Here is a 21041-nt window from a genome sequence, read left to right on the forward strand (position 1 = left end):
TGCGTGTTTGTGGAAAGCTGTAGATTTTCCAAGCCACCAGTCTCACATTCTCAGACCGCTACCAATCTGGTTCCGGGTATCTTACCGCTCCTTTAAAAGACACCAATCTTCCAAGCTTACATTTAGCTATGGCAAAGCTATAATCTGTATAGATCATGACATGTCTTGCATGAGTCATGAAATAATCTCAATGGCAGTGAATGTCCTCTGGTTCCAGGGGAATGATGCTACATCAGCAATCATTTATAACCCCCCCCCCCCCCCCAAAAAAAAGACTATCCGCCCCATATCCATTTTACCTGAAATGTCAAATTTAAGTATTTTACGGGATTGAACCAGGCGTGTCCCTCAAACAGCAGCTAGGATTTTTTTTTTTTTTACGGTGGGCCTCATTTGAAATCAATGGGATCCCCCCATACTCTTCATTGCCCCTCTGCGATGTGTCAACCGTTTTGGATAAAGTCAGTGGAGCAGGATTGTGTCTTAGAAATTGGCTGTGAATGGGAGCTTTGCAGCATTGTACTGCTGTGAGGTGGTATACTGCTGCGCTCCCCTGTTTTTTCTTCTAAGAAAACATTGAAATTTGCTACATTTAAGAAACCTCTTGCAAAGATCCAAGTGGGCCAAAACTTTGCTGCTAAGGGCAGCCCATTCCTCTGCTTGTGGCCCTGATTTCCAGCAGGAACGTTATAGAAATGTTTTCCATCCTACAACTCTCCCCCTCCCACTCATCCGTTGTGTCAATTTGTGTTCCTATGATGCTGATACAATATTTTGATGTCTTTGTCAAACATTTGTTGTTCACCTCTATTAGAAAAAGGCCTAGAATTATCACAATGAATTGCACGGAAGTTGTACCTCTGTCCCGTAAGAGGGCCTGTGTCAGAGGTGCATTAGTTGGTCCCCAAATCCACATCTTGTCCCTCAATCACTATAGCTTTGCCCAACACAAGATGGCAACAATTTTCTTGCCTTCACTGAGGCACACCCGTGCGATGCCAACCTGTCGACGGTGGACTCTCTCATTGCTGTTTTTAGTATTGTTGCCTTAATTGTGCGGATAGGATTGAAGGGACTGGGTGTTGAGTATCACCAAAGCGATATGCACAATGACCAAGTCTTTCATCTACTATGCAACACAGGAGGGCTGGGGGCCGGGTGAGGGGTAGGTGGGGTTGGGGATAGTGAGAAGAAATGATTAAGTACCCAATTTCACGTACTTGAATCCTCAAACCTTGGGATAATACTGTGCCAGTTTGATGACACTTCCACCCAGGGCTTTAAGTGGGGAAAAAAATGGTGGTGCTCTAAAAGAGGCGTGGCAAATTTCTTAAAGGGGTGTGGCCTATCCGAGTAGGGGTGTGGTCTAAATCAAGATAACTAGCATTGTGTGACTAAGAAAATCATGAAGTCGCATCCAGCAAAGGATAATAAAATAGGCAAAAAGGTATATTTATTAAGTATAAGCCATAAAATACCAAACTGCCAAGCCATGTCTTCCCTGGACCGGAAACAAGCATCCTGGGACCGGTTTCTGGCTAATCAGCAGTCATCAGCCAGACTAGCTTGAATCCAGTGGCAAAGTGAGCAAGAGACCCACGCCTGGGCATACCCTGCCAACTTAGGGCGAACAAAGCGATACCAATGGGGAATGATGGACGAACCGTTTGAGCAAACCAAACACTCACCCCCAGTCAACTGATCTGGGTTTAATCTCTCATCATTCTTTCGCTCACTCCACCACCCCAGTTCAGACATATGCAAATCAGTCTGACCCTGTGCCACATGGGAACAGTCCAGCCCGAACTGCCAAGCTATGTCTTCTCTGGACCGGAAACAAGCATCTGGGACCGGTTTCTGGCTAATCAGCCATCATCAGCCAGGCTAGCTTGAATCCCCACATGTAAGCCCTTAAATACCCTAAGGCAGTGGTTCCCAAACTTTTTTGACCCGTGACTCCCTTGACTGGGTTGGCGGTTGGTCGTGGCTCCCCACCATTTTTTTGCCGGTGGGTCAGGCAGCGCACCGCGCTGCGGCACCCCTGGCTTCTCATCACGGCGCACTGGGGTGCCGCGGCGCACACTTTGGGAACCACTGTAGATAGTCTACGTCAGCTATTGGCTCATTTCACTGTGAGTGACAGCATTCTGTTCTTTCACAAGGAACACACCCGCACACAAAGTAGTCTTTCAGTGTCAGGGTGTCAATGTCTCCTATTTGAGGTCAGAAACTCTTTCTCTGCTGGCTGCTGAGATAGTCATAACAAACTAATCAATCCACTGATAATCTGAAATGTCATTACAAATGTTACCTTGCAGAAACAAAAATAAATGGTGGAAATACTTACTGTTATCCTAAATTGGCCAGAGCATGAAAAGGAATTGTATTGTAATTGCATTTGTATAGCGCTTACTACCTCTCGCAAGGCGCTATTCCGAGACCCATAGAGGATTAGTGATGAATAAGTATAGTGAAACATGCAAGTAAATGTGAAGTAGTGGAATAGTGTGCTTATGAAATAATGGCAGTCTTTATTAGTTGCCATGCCTCCAGCAAACAAACGTGATTTTTTTCAGATAAGACATTCCCTCCAAGATTCACCCAGTCATAAAAAATAAATGCCCATGGCACATGGGGAGAAAACTCAAAAGCTGAGAGGTAGGAAGGAGTACAGTGAACGGCAAAATTGAGAGTTCGAAGAAACCTTCTTAATTGTTTTTCATTTTATTTTGGTAAATTGTTGGATTGTCTGAATCGGAAGTGCTCGCTAGGCACCCCTGGCTGGCTTGCTCACATGCCATCCAGGCCCCAGGAACGCTGTGCGCCCTTCACTGGGATTGTGTTCTTCCATTTCCCAAGGTTAATGATGATCACCCCCACCCCCCACACATGTGGAGGGCTGCAAAGGAAATCTCAGGCCAGGATTACGGCTGTTGCCTGACACCTCAATGCTTTTTTTTTCAAGTCCCCCACATCGTGCTCGGCGCTGCTGCGCCCCTGGCTCCTCATCACGGCGCACCGGGGCGCCGCGGCGCACACTTTGGGAACCACTGCCCTAAGGAAAGGGTTGGAATGATTCAGGAGTACCTCCCTCCTCCCGGACAAGGGGGAGGATAGTCCTCTGTCCATTATCCAGTTTTGCACCAGAGCGGGAGCCAATGGCTCCCTGAACTGGTTTGAACTGGACTATGCATGGAGGGCACCAAGTGTGCCCTGCACACAGACTTTGTGACGCTGGCAAGCCTTCCCACCCTTTCCCGAATACACTAAACCCTGTCTGGGAGGTGGTCACACCTCCCTTTGGCAGGGTACCTATTGTTCTGGCTTCCCCTGCTCGAGCTTGGGTAAGCAGCAGGAGGGCAGAAACGTGTCTCTGGCCGGCAGCAGGCCTAGCTTGCTGGAAGACAGGCACAGGGAGCACTGAGGGCCTCCCAGAGGAGCTTTATGGTGCATGAAATCATACCTGCCACACCGTTTATGGTGTTGGGGTATGATTCCAACTTGTTTGATACCAAACATGATCGGATTCGTTACAGCCAGTTTCGAGATGGCCACCGCGAAATGGCGCAATGCCCCTCTATATGTTATATGGCTGTCTCGCGTACAACCCGGGAGAATGGACTCTGTGGGTGACAACTGCTTGTTGGAGTGAAAATGTTTTCGTTACCTTTTCTTGCGCATTATTCCATGTAAGTTAGCATTTGCGGCACCATTTTAAGTTTGCCCGCCATTTTAAACCACAATCAAAACTGTCTGTCTCTCTGAAAATGGTTTCTGGGGATGTTCGTTTGCTCATGGCCTTGCTCTGCTACTGAATACACTGTTCTTAGTAGCACATACATTTCCCACTAGATAGAGGCCTTCTACCACCAGTCTAGCGGCGGGCACGGACAGAGTGACCTTGGGTAAAAGATACTGTGTGCCCGGCCACAGAGTCGAAACCCATCCTACCGTACTTCTTTGTTTAGCTTCATCTACTGCGAAAATTCCATTATGGGCTTGCCTTCCTTGGTTCTGAAATTTACACAATGTATCTCTATTTTTGCTGATGTCAGTCCCTCTGCAGCACTCCTAAGAGACTGGGCAGATCGGGCTCCGCTCTGAGTGTATCTGAATAAATATATATTGGTTTGTATTCTCTACTGTCTGACCGACTCTTCATTTGGTATGGAAGACTGAAAGGTGGTCAAAAGTGACCCGGGTGACCCTTCATGCTCATGTAGGGGCACCCTCACACTTAGACCCGAGCACCCTGCCTTTAGGACTGTAAGGCCTGCCTTAGGGGGTGACTAATATGTTTTAAGTGCAGTGACCCTAGTTATAGGTAAACCTATATCACCTATATCTTTTGTAAACGGTGTTAGCACCAACTTAAACAGGCTGCAATGACAGGCCTATGGTTACAAATTGAGTGGTCTCCCATGGGTGACAATGCATGCTTCAGCCCATGGGGGGCCCTGGTGTACCTATGCCCTGGGTACCTAAGTACCATATATTAGGGACAGGTAAGGTTACACCAGTGTCTTATCTGGGATGTACCTAAGTACTTACCAAACCAATTTAGGTGAGAAAGCACAGAGACTGGGGTCCTGATTAGCAGGATCCCAGTCAGACTAGTCAGCAACAGTATTACATCAAGCAAAAAGTGGGGATAAGCATAAAAGCAGATTCTACTTTCCTACAGGCAGTATATTTGTTAAATGCCCTGAACACGAGTTATAAGCCAGAGCCGCAGGTGCGGGGATATAATGAAGGAGAAGGTCTTCAACAACTTGTACAGCCAGAGACAGATGACCTATAAGGCTATTAGAACAGTTCATCAGCTGAAGACAGAAGGTTCTACATTAACAAGCATTTGCAATGCAATAGGTCTCGCATTAATTAAGTTTGAGCTATTGGCATTGCAAAATATTGCAACACCAATTGCAACAAAAGTCTATAAATTGTAGGCCAAAAATGTGTATTTATTTTTGTAGCAATGGTGGCATGCTGCGCTTTAGATGAATATGTTTAAAAGTGAAGTGCGCCATACAGCGATTGCTACAATAGTTCATTGTGGATGCGTTAACAATTGATCTGTGCACTGATGGCTGGTGGTGTGTGTGCCTGGTGGAAGTGTGCACTGCAGGCTGGTGGTGTGTGTGTGTACCTGGTGGAAGCGTGCACTGACGGCTGGTGGTGTGTGTGCCTGGTGAAAGCGTGCACTATTGGCTGGTGGTGTGTGCCTGGTGAAAGCGTGCACTGACGTCTGATATTGTGTGTGTGCCTGGTGAAAGCGTGCACTGACGTCTGATGGAAGCGTTAACTGATGGCTGGTGGTGTTTGTGCCTGGTGAAAGCGTGCACTGACAGCTGGTGGTGTTTGTGCCTGGTGAAAGCGTGCACTGACGACTGATGGTGTGTGTGTGTGCCTGTTGAAAGCGTGCACTGACGGCTGGTGGTGTGTCTGCATGGTGGCAAAGAGTGCACTGACGGCTGGTGGTGTGTGTGTCTGGAAGCGTGCACTGAAGGCTGATGGTGTGTGTGCCTGGTGGAACTGTGCACTGACGGCTGTTGGTGGTGCGTGTGCCTGGTGAAAGTGTGCACTGATGGCTGATGGTGTGTGTGCCTGGTGGCAAAGCGTGCACTGATGGCTGGTGGTATTTGTGCCCCGTGAAAGCGTGCACTGACGGCTTGTGGTGTTTGTGCCTGGTGAAAGCGTGCACTGATGGCTGATGGTGTCTGTGCCTGGTGAAAGTGTGCACTGACGGACAGTGGTGTGTATGCCTGGTGAAAGTGTGCACTGATGGCTGGTGGTGTGTGTGTGTGTGCCTGGTGAAAGCATGCACTGATGTCTGGTGGTGTGTGTATGTGGTGGAAGCGTGCCCTGACTGCTGGTGGTGTGTGTGCCTGGTGGAAGTGTGCACTGACGGATGGTGGTGTGTGTGCCTGGTGGAAGCGTGCACTGACGGCTGGTGGTGTGTGTGTCTGGAAGTGTGCACTGATGGCTGATGGTATGTTTGCCTGGTGGAAGCATGTACTGACATGTTTAAAAGTAAAGTGCGCCATACTGTGATTGCTACAATAGTTAATTGTGGATGCGTTAACAATTGATGCGTGCACTGATGACTGGTGGTGTGTGTGCCTGTTGAAATTGTGCACTGATGGCTGGTGAAGTATGTGTCTGGTGGAAGTGTGCACTGCAGGCTGGTGGTGTGTGCCTGGTGAAAGCTGCACTGACAGCTGGTGGTGTGTGTGTGTGCCTGGTGAAAGCGTGCACTGATGTCTAGTGGTGTGTGTGTGTGGTGGAAGCGTGCCCTGACTGCTGGTGGTGTGTGTGCCTGGTGGAAGCGTGTACTGACGGATGGTGGTGTGTGTGCCTGGTGGAAGCTTGCACTGACGGCTGGTGGTGTGTGTGCCTGGTGAAAGCGTGCACTGACGGCTAGTGATGTATGTGTGTGCCTGTAGAAATTGTGCACTGATGGCTTTTGGTGTGTGTGCCTGGTGAGTGTGCACTGACGGCGGTGGTAGGTATGCCTGGTGAAAGCGTACACTGACGGCTGGTGGTGTGTGTGCCTGGTAAAAGCGTGCACTGATGGCTGGTGGTGTGTGCCTGGTGAAAGCTTGCACTGACAGCTGGTGGTGTGTGTGTGTGTGCCTGTAGAAATTGTGCACTGGTGGTGTGTGTGCCTAGTGAGTGTGCACTGACGGCCGGTGGTGTGTATGCCTGGTGAAAGCGTGCACTGACGGCTGGTGTTGTTTTGTGTTCCTGTTGAAAGCGTGCACTGACGGCTGGTAGACAGACACGGGTCTGACCTCCTGTTGCTGGTGGAAACTCCAGCAAGGGTGGCCGAGACAATAGGCTTCCTGTCCAGGGAGGTGCCAGCACCTCCTCAGACAGGGGTTTTGTGTATTGGGGCAGGGAGGGCTGCATTCAGTGAATGCATCTGGACACTGCCTGGGGCACACAAGGTGCTCCATGCATAGCCCAATTCCAGCCCCAGCTCTGGTGCGAAACTGGACAAAGGGAAAGGGGTGTAACCAACCCCTTCTCAGGTCCACCCATAGGAGGGACCTAGTCAGGTAATCCAGCCCCTATCCTTAGTATAAGTATAGGAGCTGTGTCCCCAGGATTTTAGATTATCCTGGATGAATCTTTGTAAGACATATCTTGGACCTTCGACATTCCATTCTGACTGGAAGACAGAAGACATCTTCCTTGTGGTCAAGGAGTGACCACCCTGTGCAAGCAGGAATCAACAGCAACTTCGCCGGTCTGCAGTTTCAAGGCTCCCGTCAGAACCCGAAGACAGTGCGACTCAAAAACTGGACTTCCAGACTTCTCTGACCCCGATCCACATTCACAGCAAAGCTGAGACCCGTGGCGAACACAAGAGACGTGAGACCGGACATCTTGGACGTTCTGCATTTTGCTACCTGCACTTCTTTCCTGAAGCCTCAGTAAGTTGTGCATTGGGGTACGAGAATTCCCAACCCCGAGCACTATTTGAACCGAAGCCCAGGCTCCCACACTCCGCGAGTGTCCCGTTGGCCCTGCCTTTACATTTGTGCATTGTGCGTCTTTTAGGTTCCTTGCCTGTTGGCTAGTGAGCCCCCCTGAAGATGCCATCTTGAATCTAACTTGTGATACTGGTTGCTCTAGGCTTGCTCCAGCTTCCCTAAAAAGGAAAACTGCCACAGACCTTGCTGGTCTGCAACAGAGCCAATCTTGATATACTGCGTGGGTTGCGGTTGCCAAGTCTTGTTGGGTTCAATCCGGATACCAACACTGCAGTCATCTAGATCAATTGTGGGAAAGCTCGAATCCAGCTCCTGATCATCGTCGATGCCTCCTGAACCTCATGGCTGAAGAGACAAACTCACCTTCTTCACCTTAAAGCACCCAACATCGCCTGGTTCCTTCCTGGTTCCTTCCTGGTCACTGGCTGGTGACCCAGATTCTGTCCCCTCTGCTTTTAGGTTCTTCCCATCTCTGATCCACCCTTGGATCCACCCGGACACTTTTCTTTTGGTTGCCTGCAGCACTTCTTTGCAGCTCTCCATAGAAAACGACGACGAAACCCGCCACGAAAAGACACCTATGCACTCGGCTTCCCTGGGTGAGGTAACACGAGTACTCCGGTGCTCCCGTGGGTCTTGACTCTCAACGTGTTCTAGTTTAAAAGAGTTCCATCCTAGTCCATCCGGAAGTGTCCATAAATTGTAACTTTGTAACTTTTACGAACTCCATAGAAAGTCAATGGGAACCCGCGCCAGTGTTTAGACACTGCACGCTGCTCCCGTGGGTCTCCTACTTCCTAACCTTTGGTTGTTTAGTGTAGCCCAAGCAATTCTACAGGCCCTAGTCCTGCTTTCTAACTCTCACATGGTACTTGTACCACTTTCTTAGGATATATGTTTTGTGAGGCCCCTAGGGCATAACTTATACTGTGCAACTTATTGTATATTAACTGTGTGACTTGTATTGTATTTTTTTCTATGACCTCATAAAGAGTACAGAGGGGTTGTGTTTAGAATAAATACATATATATGTTATATATACCTTGTGTGGTGTCCTTTCATTTGATATTCAAGGGATTATATATGGTAAAACAACTTGCTTAACTTGCCTACTGAAGTCTGAAGACTATTGGTTCATGCTACCACTAGGATAGCTTTCTATAAGGTTGACTTTACAACCACCATCAATAAGGGTCGATTAGACAGGTAGAAGGTGCCCACTAGAACTAGTGGACAACATATGCCAGGCTAACTTCTCACATTGGTGTGCAGCGGTTGGGATAAGAGCTTGCAATTTGGTTTTACCAAATAATCTTGTAATATCTTCTGAAAGATCATATCAAGGTACCTGTAGGTACATATAAATCAAGTCTTAGCAATACAAAAGTTCTACTGAACTTAGTAGTTGTAGGTGGTAAGGGCTTAGCACACCCTGACTACAACTCTTAGAGAGGTTCTAGTAGGAAACCATTTAGTGTAGGTAGGTGCACACACCACACCTCACTAGAAAATGTCCTTGGAAGCAGGCCCTAGTGGACCTCTTCAAGAAGAAACCCAGAGGGTGCCTTCTAAGTATGACACATTTACTTTTCGTGAACTGAGAAGTCTGTGTTCAGTCAGAAGACTGAGACAAGGACAGAGTCCAACCTTTAACCACCTGGTAGAAATCTTAGTGGCCTATGATGTAGAGAATGCCTCAGACACAGAAAACCAAGGTAGTAGAGAGGGGGGGCATCCATCCACAGAAGAGAACAATACTAGGGAAGATCCAGCAGTCTCTGATGAGGAAGTGGATGCTGACCTGGAGGAGGTTGATGAACCTGACCTTGGCAACCTAGGACTATCTGGAAGTGGAGAGGGTCATGAGAGGCCCCCTTCCACTCACCCCAGGAGGCCTAACCATAGAAACAGAAGGCACAGGTCACTGTCCAGTGGCTCTGAGCATTCTGATTCTTCAGTAGGGTCCAATGCCTCTGATCTGAGGAGGATATCTTTCCCTCAGAGAAGGGAGCATAAAGGTAGGATGAGAGAAGCCAAGCTTAGGATCAAGAGGCAAGAAGTTGCCCTTACAAAAGAGACCCTGGCTCTTGAAAGAGAGAAAAGGTTAAGTTGGCTAGAGCCCACTGGTGGCAGTATAATTCCTAGAGATAGGGAAAGGTCTCATGACCATAGAAACCTGAACAAGATTGTTCCTCCCTATCAGATTGGGGATGACATCCACTAATGGATAACTGCTTTGGAGAGGGCTTGCAAAGTACAGCAGGTACCCCAAAGTCAGTGGGCAGCAATCTTGTGGCTCTCCTTTTCAGATAAAGGCAGAGATAAGCTCCTAACAGTTAATGAACAGGATGCTGACAATTACTATGTCCTGAAGAGTGCTCTGATAGATGGGTTTGGCCTAACCACTGAGCAGTACAGGTTGCTGTTCAGGCATACCCAAAAGACACAGACTCAGGACTGGACTGATTTTGTAGATGGTGCAACTAAGGCTCTGGGCAGGTAACTGGGCATTAAGGTCAATGACTATACAGGATTGTATAATTTGATTATGAGAGAACACATTCTTAACAACTGTCAGAACCAGTTATTGCATCAGCACCTGGTTGACTCTGATCTGATCTCTCCCCAAGAATTGGGAAAGAAGGCAGACAAATGGGTCAGAACCAGGGTGAGGCAGAAGGTACAGAACCAAGGTGGTGATCAGAAGAAGCAAGACCAAAAGGGTGGGGAGAGAGCAAAAGACCAGAAGTCTTCTCAAGGTCCCCAAAAAGCTTCTAATGGTGGGGGGGTCCCAACAATCTAAGAAGAAAGAAGGCCCAAAGAAACATTGGTGCAAGATTTGTAAAGTAAATACTCACTGGACCAGTGATTGTGTCAAAAAGGAGACAGCTCCAGCCACCATTGCCCCTAAGGCAACTGTTCCCCTTAGTCCAGCTCCAAGTGGTGGTTCTCAACAGAAGGGTGTAGTAGGGTTAACCCTGGGAACTGAGATGGATTCTGGCCTAGTCAGAATATCAACTCAAGCTGTTTTGATCTGTGGTGGGGACATAATTATGTCCTCTACTGTGAGTCCCAATAACTTGGGCAAGTACAGACAAACTCCTTTAATTAATGACAAAGTGGCTCCGGCCTACAGGGACACATGTGCTAGTGACACAATGGTGGCGCCTGGCTTTGTGGACCCTGGACAGATCATACTAAGTGAAATTGATCTAGTGACCAATGCTAGCAATGTCACTGCCATTCACAGTATGGCCATTGTTAATTTCTCCTGGGGAGGGGTAACTGGACTAAAAAAGGTTGTCATTAGCTCACCTCCCTGTAGGATGCTTGCTTGGAAATGACCTGGAGACTTCAGCTTGGGCTGAAGTGGAGTATAGGACCCATGCAGAAATGTTAAGATTATCAGCACATGTCCTTGCTGTGACTAGGTAACAGGTCAGAAATAGCAACACTGAACTGGCACTGGATTCTGGAACAATGGACCAGTTGCCTACCAGGAGGTGAAGCAGTAGGGTTAAAGCAGCGCCTTCCCCCTTGCCTCAGGAAGAGGGTCAGACTTCACAGGAAGCTGATTGTTAGACCCAGGAGGAAACTGTCCTAGAAGAGCTTGAGCCTGATCAGGTTGAGTTTCTTGGGACAGGGGGACCCTCCAGGGCAGATCTGAGGCAGGCGCAGTTAGACTGCCCTTCTCCTAAACCCCTCAGACAGCAAGCTGCTGCTGAGGCTGAAGGGAATGCTAGTGGGACCCGCAAAGTCTATTGGGATGATGGGCTCCTGTATTCAGAGGCTAGAGACCCCAAGCATGGAGCTTCCAGGAGGTTGGTCATACCTTTGGCATTCAGGGGCTTCCTTTTCACACTAGCCCATGATATTCCCCGTGCAGGACATCTTGGCCAGAACAAGACTTGGGACAGGCTTGTCCCTCACTTTCACTGGCCTCACATGTCAGAAGATACCAAGGAGTTTTGTCGCTCCTGTGTCACCTGCCAAGCCAGTGGCAAAGTGGCAAAGGCCCCCCTAAAACCACTACCTGTGGTGGGGGTTCCCTTTGAACATGTAGGGATTGATATTGTTGGACCAATGGATCTCCAAACAGACTCTTGGCACAGGTTTATTCTGGTGGTAGTGGATTATGCCACCAGATACCCAGAAGCTATTCCCCTAAGGACCACAACAGCACCTGTTGTGGCAAGAGCCCTCCTGAGAGTTTTCTCAATAGTGGGTTTTTCAAAGGAGGTTGTCTTAGACAGAGGTGCAAACTTTACGTCTGGATATTTGACTGATATGTGGAAAGAGTGTGGCGTGAACTACAAGTTCATCACACCCTACCATCCACAGTGCAATGGTCTAGTTGAGAGATTTAACAAGCCCTTAAAGGGCATGATTAAGGGTCTACCTGAAAAGCTTAGGCGAAGTTGGGACATCCTACTGCCCTGCCTTTTGTTTGCTTACAGAGAGATCCCACATAAGGGGGTTGGCTACTGCCCTTTTGAACTTCTGTTTGGGCATCCTGTAAGAGGACCCCTGTGGCTGGTGAAGGAGGGATGGGCGTTACCTCTCAAACCTCCTAAATAGGACATTGTGGATTATGTACTTGGTCTCAGCTCCAGGATGGCCGAGTACATGAAAAAGGCATCTAAAAACCTTGAGGCTAGTCAGGAATTGCAAAAGGCCTGGCATGACCAAAAGGCTGTGCTGACTGTTTATCAGCCAGGACAGAAAGTGTGAGTGTTGGAGCCTGTGGCCCCAGCAGCTCTCCAAGACAAGTGGAGTGGACCCCACACTGTTGTTGAGCAGAAGGGAGGAGTCACCTATTTGGTTAACCTTGAAACTCCCAGAATCCCCCACTGGGTGCTTCATGTCAACAGATTGAAACCATATGTTGACAGGGCAGACATGGGCTTGCTCATGGCTATAGATGAGGGACAGGAGGAAGAGAGTGACCCTCTCCCAGACCTGCTTCCTCAGAACCCTGATGATGGTTCAGTGGATGGTGTAGCCTTGGCAGGCAGCCTCACTGACCAACAGCAGCAGGACTGCAAACAAGTTCTACAGTCCTACAGACATATGTTTTCTCTGACTCCAAGTCAGACTACCTGGTGCACTCATGAAGTTGACACTGTGGACAGTCTGCCTGTTAAAAGTAAAATTTACAGGCAACCTGATCATGTCAGGGACTGTATCAGGACAGAGGTCCAAAAGATGTTGGATTTGGGAGTCATTGAGCCTTCAGAGAGCCCTTGGGCCAGGGGATGGACTTTACAGTGGAACATAGACCTGGGACTGATCATGCCAATGCAGATGGACTCTCCAGATATTTCCACTTAGAACATGAAGACTCAACTGGTCAAGGTTAGTTTAATGTCCCTGCGTTTGGGGGGGATGTAGGAGAGATGGGTCTGCTTCCTACGTTCACCCCCACTTTTTGCTGTGATTCTCTGGTTTTTCGACTTTAGTGTGGCTGTGGGCCTGCTAATCAAACCCACAGCCCAGCTGTTCTCCCTATAAATTGATACCATGTACTTTGGGTACATACCAGATTGGTTACTGGGTCACCCTTGTGAGCCCCTGTATATTGTACCCTAGGTACCCAGGGCATAGGTGCACCCTAGGCCTACCATGGGCTGCAGCATGTATTATGCCACCCCTGGTTTGCTTTCCAAACTGACACCACAGGTATGTTCACACAGCCTGGCTAGGGTGGTGTAATCACCCCTTACTTAGATATAGTATACATATATCTACCTTTATATATAGACACATATACACATATAAGCCACTCCTATGGTAGGCCTCGACAATCCTGGAGGGAGAGTGCTTGGTTTTATGTGAGAGGGCGACCTAGCATGAGCTGAGCCCTTCTGAAGCTTTCGGAACCATCTCTTTATAGCTGTTCTATGATACTGCCATGCCATATACTCTTAAGTGCAGTATAATCCTTGCGGTTAATGCTAACTTTTGTTTGGCTTTATCAAAACATGCCATGTAAGGTGTCAAACACTTTAGAATACTACCCTCCCCCCCGCAAATTCTGGCGGCGGGGGTAGCATTCCACCCTTCTAGAGGGAAAAGTCATGTAAGTTACTGCTTTACCCGGTTAAAGTTAAACAGAGCCTCAGCATCACAAAATGAATGCTGCTGCCATAGACACGGGTCTGACCTCCTGTTGCTGGGGGAAACTCCAGCAAGGGCGGCCTGGACAATAGGTTTCCTGTCCAGGGAGGTGCCAGCACCTCCCCAGACAGGGGTTTTGTGTATTGGGGCAGGGAGGGCTGCATTCAGCGAATGCATCTAGACACTGCCTGGGGCACACACGGCGCTCCATGCATAGCCCAGTTCAAACCAGTTGCTGGGGCACTCCAGCCCCAGCTCTGGCGCGCAACTGGACAAAGGGAAAGGGGTGTAACCACCCCCTTCTCAGGTCCACCCTTAGGAGGGACCTAGTTAGGTAATCCAGCCCCCATCCTTAGTATAATTAAAGGAGCTGTGTCCCCAGGACTTTAGATTATCCTGGATGAATCTTTGTAAGACATATCTTGGACCTTCGACATTCCATTCTGACTGGAAGACATCTTCTTTGTGGTCAGAGAATGACCGCCCTGTGCATGCAGGCATCAACAGCAACTTCGCTGGTCTGCAGTTTCAAGGCTCCCGTTGGAACCCGAAGATTCTGCGACTCAAGAACTCAACTTCCAGACTTCTCTGACCCCGATCCACATCCACAGCAAAGCTAAGACCCGTGGCGGACACGAGAGACGTGGGACCGGACATCTTGGACATCCTCCATTTTGCAACCTGCACTCCTTTACTGAAGCCTCAGTAAGTTGTGCATTGGGGTACAAGAAGCCCCAGCCCGAGCACCATTTGAACTGAAGCTCAGGCCCCCACACTCTGCGAGTGTCCCGTGGGCCCCGCCTTTACATTTGTGCTTGGTGCATCTTTCCGGTTCATTGCCCATTGGCTAGTGAGCCCCCCTGAAGATGCCATCTTGAATCTAACTTGCGATCCTGGTTACTCCAGGCTTGCTCCAGCTTCCCTAAAAAGGAGAAGTGCCACAGACCTTGCTGGTCTGCAACAGAGCCAATCTTGACATCCTGCATGGGTTGTAGTTGCCAAGGCTTGTTGGGTCCAATCTGGATACCAATGCTGCAGTCATCTAGATCTATTGTGGGACAGCTCAAATCCAGCTCCCGGTCATCGTCGATGCCTCCTGGACCTCTAGCTGAGGAGACAAACTCACCTTCTTCACCTTTAAGCACTCAACATCGCCTGGTTCCTTCCTGGTCACTGGCTAGTGACATAGAGTCTGTCCCTCTGCTTTCAGGTTCTTTACATCTCCGATCCACCCGGACACTTTTCCTCGGGTCTCCTGCAGCACTTCTTTTCAGCTCTTCATAGAAAATGACGACAAAACCCGACACGAAAGACACCTATGCACCCGGCTTCCCTGGGTGAGGTAACACGAGTACTCCGGTGCTCCCATGGGTCTTGAATCTCAAAGTGTTCAAGTTTAAAAGGGTTCCATCCTAGTCCATCCAGAAGTGTCCTTAAATTGTAACTTTGTAACTTTTACGAACTCCATAGAAAGTCAATGAGAACCCGTGCCTGTGTTTAGACACTGCACGCTGCTCCCGTGGGTCTCATACTTCCTAACCTTTGGTTGTTTAGTGTAGCCCCGGCGATTCTACAGGCCCTAGGCCTGCTTTCTAACTCTCACGTGGTACTTATACCACGTTTTTAGTATATGGTTTGTGAGGCCCCTAGGGCATGACGTATACTGTGCAACTTATTGTATAACTGTGTGACTTGTATTGTATTTTTACCTCTGACCTCATAAAGAGTGCAGAGGGGTTGTGTTTAGATTAAATACATATATATTCGATATATACCTTGTGTGGTGTCCTTTCATTTGGTATTCAAGGGATTATATATGGTAAAACAACTTGCTTAACTCGCCTACTGAAGTCTTAGCCTGAAGACTGCTGTTTCATCCTACCACTAGGATAGCTTTCTATAAGGTTGACTTTACAACCACCATCAATAAGAGTGGATTAGACTGGTACAAGGTGCCCACTAGAACTATTGGACATCATATGCCAGGCTAACCGCTCACACTTGCCAAATTCTAGCATTCTAATAATAATAAATATACTTGCCGGACTTAGAGTACCCTGTTTCTCCCCTCCTCTACCAGTCCTAGAACACATCTGAAATAATCCTATTTTAACTCTAGATATAACTCAAAGAACGGTTTTAGCAGTTCCACCTTTGTTCTTTTGTGCTTTTACACCTGTGTTGTGTACTGTGTGTTAATATTCATAAAACATGCAGTAAATATCAAAACTTGGCATGAATGTACATGTTGATCATACATAGAACTACACATCTTGCAGAGGTCTTTTGTCTTTTGGTAATGTGTGCAGTAACACTGCAGGGTACTACATTGCTGTTTGCTGGGTGTTACACCATTTGCTCTCCTCCCTGTCAGGCGCATCTACAATTAACTCACATATACCCACATAAGCACCTTTCCAGATCTTCTCCTTAACGTCTGGATGCATGTGCCTCCCCAATTGATCAGTCTCTGAACGCACATCCCTCAGACCCATGCTTGGCAATAGCTGCAACATACCTGATGGCATAACTTCCTTGAGGCGAGGTTAGAGCCCGGCGGCTGTCTGCAGCCTACTACCCGTTTGCGTGGTGTCAGCTACTATGGGTCCCTGCACTGCTGACACACCTGTTACTCTTGTCTGTCCTTCAATACCCATGCCATCCACATGTTCCACAAACCTTTTGGCCATTTCGACACTCAGTCGCCCTCCACCACCCCTGCCAATGCACTTCCCAACCACGGTGCGGACCACACACCTGCCGTTGAAAGCCAAGGCAAAACACTGGCTAAGCTTAACGCCAAGTGTGGCTGCACTGCAGAGCCCCCTGGAGCTGCCACACTTGCAATAACACTATTCCCAGTCTGTACACTGCTGCTTCTCTCTGGCAACATTGCAAATGTAGGAGAGCTGCCCTGCCCTTCAGTACCATTCCTTCTGCCCACCAGCACCACCTCTGCGGGAGCCCTGCCCATTCCACTACCTATACCACCCAGCCGCACAACCTTAGAGGTGGCCCTTGACCCCCTTCACCATTTGTCCCCTGTTCCCTGGGCAGGCCGAGGCTACCATGACCCGGTCGCGTGGTTGATCCCCAGCTCCCTGCAATATTGTCGGCTCTACCGAGGAGGGAAGTGCCTCTGTTACAGTAAAGATGGTTTGCTGTGTCATGTTCAGACCCAGATCAAGAACAAGTATAGCTACCAAAACCGAAATCCAGCAGGTACCCAGTCTTTTTAAGCAGCGGTTTAAACTCTGCTAAGCCGCCTTCTTACAAAGTTTGTGCTTTCTCTTTGAAAATCGCAAAAGTAAGAAAAGACTGGTGTTGTATCCTTAGTGGAAAGACACCAGGAGCCAGGATGAATATTCAAGACTAGTTTATTCAGTCTTCAGATCAGGTTACATCTTAGATGACTCCAGCCAGCCTAGTGTGGTACCAGCCCCACCAGGAGCAGCCTCCCTAGCTGCTCAGCCCATCGCCAACTGCCACATTCACCCCACTCAGTCACCCAGGTATTCCACGCATCACAGGCACACCAACATTCTAATACCAAGACACACTCTGGCTGAGCAGCTAGAGGCAGCAGGGCTAGAGTACATATTAAACTAATATGTAGAATACAACAGTATCCCTTTTTCCTTAAACAAAAAAAAAATGGAAACTAGAGGACAAAGTCCAATTCAATTAACATTTCAAATCACAAAGATGCAGCAAATGAACTATGCATCAAAGAGGTTGGAATCATTAAAGCAGAAGAAAATCAATAATTATACAAATCTCAAATCTCTAGGATGCAGCAATGACAACAAAACACCACAAGAGAAAAACATTCTGTAAAGAAAGGATGGTTAAGATAAAAACAATTTAAAAGCTAAATCCCCCCATCCCCCTTAAAAAGAGATTTTTTTAACATATACCAAAACATAGCATTATGTTCCATATACACTGTAACGTAAAGCACTATGACCTATAAGCATACCAAGAATAGGGCTAAAGGTAAAATAACCTACAACTCAATCCCATGTGTAGGGAAACAAGAACAAATGGGTCGTCACCCAAAACACAAACCGAAAAGGTAAGTACTAATGTACTTCGCGCAACTTACAGGGAATAAACCCACATCCAACCTTGATGGGGGTTAACCTAGGTACAACAGATGGGAACTAACCCATGTCCCAACCCCTTCATGGAGGTTACATACCCCATGAAGGAGTAACACACTATCCCATAGAAAACATCCAAAATGGGAACTGACCCAAACCCCCTCGTGGAGGTTACATACCCCATGTAGGAGTAACACACACATATGTAGGAGCAACTGTACCTACAACCATCCCTCATGTAAGGGAACTGTGAATACCATCTTTTAAGAACTAAAGTAAGAAAGCCAATAATTTAACTGACATTAGCCCGTGGAATCACGACAAAACTAAATGCAATAAAGGAGACAGCACATTGCTAGTAAGCACAGTAATGACACACCGGTGAGCGACCTCTCACCCGTGAAATGGTACCCTGTAGAAGAGAAAACAAACAGCACAAAGCAAAATAAAAGATCCAGCAACGCACAAGACAAGTGTAAACAATGACTCACATCAGTTTGCCCACCACATAATGTTTGCACAGGAACAACACCAAAGTTACCATCAACTTGCTAAAAGCGAAGGATAACAGAACCTAATCCTGTGCACGAAAATTACATTACACATGTACTATACACCACACCATATCGGTGAAAGAAAATGCAGTAATAAAAAGGTGTAATAACAGACATAAAGTGGCCAAACTTGAAACCGAAGAGCTCCACAAAGATTTCCATGTTCTCCCGCATATTTCTTCATGTCCAGTTGAGACCATCACTGCCATGACCACGAACGAAAACACTCAACTATAAGGGAGTGAAGCTAACACAAAGAAAATCAAACTCCAAAATGGCGGCACGTTTTTCCACGTAATGCCGGGAGGCGTTTTTCCATGTAATGCCGGGAGGCTCACAGCACGCTCCTGCTTGCAAGCGTGACCGGGCAGCAGAAAGCAATGAAGAGAGGAGGACGTCATCACAAAGGCTTCCACACTCGTTCCGAAGAACAGATCTCAGGTGATAGTGCACGCGACGTCTGTCACTCACGCGATTGTTTCAAACGTAGTATTCAAAATGTTGGTCAACAGCTCAAAAGTCAACCGTTGCTGAGAAGAGCAACATAATTTAATTTAACTGAAATAATACAGCACAGTCGCAAGATGAGCGAAATAAATATAAATGAATGCATTGCCGAAATTTTTGCCAGAATTGCCACAAGACTTCGTTATAAGTGGTTAGTCAGAGCTCTTCCCAATCGCACCACCAGCACAACAAAACATGGCAATGCGGAGCTCTTTCACAGTGTGACTGAAGCAAGGAAGTGAGCACCACGGGCACAAACATAGTCCAACTCCCCCCATTAGAGCGCTATACTGAAAACTTGCAAAGCTCAATAGAATCTTATCCAGGGCAAATACAGTACAAGTAGAAATCCTCACCATACACGAAGTAGCAGGAAAACGGCTAAGTGGTAACTGAATGCTGGACACAGATACTTGAACTGAGACCTGATAGAAACTGAGAAGACTGCATATTTAAAGTCAGTACGTTTAAAAGCAGTATCAAAAATTGTGGCTTGTCTTATGTAACTCCATCAGTGTTTCCACAACACACAGAAGGTTTTTACATCCATTAGGTACTAATTCCAAAAGTGTAGTCACTGTACGCTTTATGGCTGCACATCTCAAATAGTGCCAAAGATTTAAAGATACTGAAGGCTCTGTAGAGCGCTGTAACTGGAACACAAACAATCAGGGTGCTTAACACCTTGGCTGCGGAGCATATTCCCCTCCTGTGCTGAAAGTGCTTGAATTCCATTGTTCATGACAAGGTCAGCTCGTCATAAGCACACGAGCACCGTGCCTCATGACGAGCTGAGCTCGTCATGAGCATGGAAAGGGTTAAGGAATACACATCTCAAACTTGTGCCTTGACCTTTATTCTGTCACATAACTGAAAGGCACTCTTCACACATTAGTGTGATGTGGCTGGTACACCAACACCTGGTTGTAGAGACGCTACCCATCCAACTCACAGTCAATTTAGTACATTACCAAGTGGCTGGAACTCCAGATGAGGCTGTAGTTGAACTACTCAACCAACTCACTGTTCACCGCTGTGGCTGGACCACCCAAAATGGGTTGTAGTTGCACTACTCCACCAGCTCACAGTTGCAGATGTATTCCCAGGCTGAAGTGTCAGTTGGTGGGGACACTGCTTGTTGGGGCTGTCCATAGGAAGGACACTGGTGGGGTATACAACGTTTAGCACGCATTTTTTACAAAGCACTACCATTACAACGCAGGCATTACCACGCATACCATTACAACGCATTGCGCTGGGGGGCGCTCTAGGATAGGGAATACGTTTAATTTTATATCCAACACCTTCTCTAGTGTCCACGGGGACTGGAGTTGGAATATAAAATTATACTTACCACTATCCAGCACCTCAAAGCGCTATGCGTTGTAACGGTATTCGTTGTAAATACCGCGTTGTAAAGGTATGCGTGGTAATAGTATGCGTGCTAACGTCATACATCCCACTGGTGGGGATGGCGCTGGCTTGCCTGGAAATACCTTCTTTTTTTTCTCTTGAAATTGCTTGTAGGATCTCTTGGTTACTCTCTTTCAGCCTGATTCATCAAGCATAATTGCGCTCGCAAAGGGCCAGATTCTGAGAATCTGGCCCTTTGCAAGTGCAATTTTTGCATTTGGGATTCATCATCCCAAATGCAAAAGTCGCTATTTAAGAACTCGCAAATTTGCGAGGAATAGCATTTAAGGAATCTCTATTAGAGATTCCTTAAATGCTATTCTTGAAACATTTAAAAATTGCGAATTCGCAACTTTGGGCCGCTATTTACCACGAGGTCAAACCTCGTGGTAAATAGCGAAAACTTAGAAAAATGCTTTTAAAAGCATTTTTCCAAGTTGCATGTTACACACACACATGTCCTTTGGACATGTGTGTGTGTAACATCTGTGTAATATAACATTTCAGGGGTGTTACAGGGTGTCCTTTGGACACCCCTGCACCCTTGAAATCGCAATCTCATTTGCGATTAGCTAATTGCTAATCGCAAATAAGGAATGACTCCCCATGCATTCCTATGGGCCTTTAGCCCCATAGGAATGAATGGGGAGTTATTCCTTATTTGCGATTAGCAATTAGCTAATCGCAAATAAGGAATCAGTAGGACTCACAAATAATATTGCGAATCATACATGAAACCCGTTTTGCGAGTCTGGAATAGCGATTCCTTATTTATCGCTATTTCAGACTCGCAAAACTACTCAATGATGAATCTGGCCGTGTGTTCCTTAGTTTCTTAGTTACTTAGT

This window comes from Lissotriton vulgaris, chromosome 1_1 (assembly GCF_964263255.1).
Source record: "Lissotriton vulgaris chromosome 1_1, aLisVul1.2, whole genome shotgun sequence".
NCBI classification, from domain to species: domain Eukaryota; kingdom Metazoa; phylum Chordata; class Amphibia; order Caudata; family Salamandridae; genus Lissotriton; species Lissotriton vulgaris.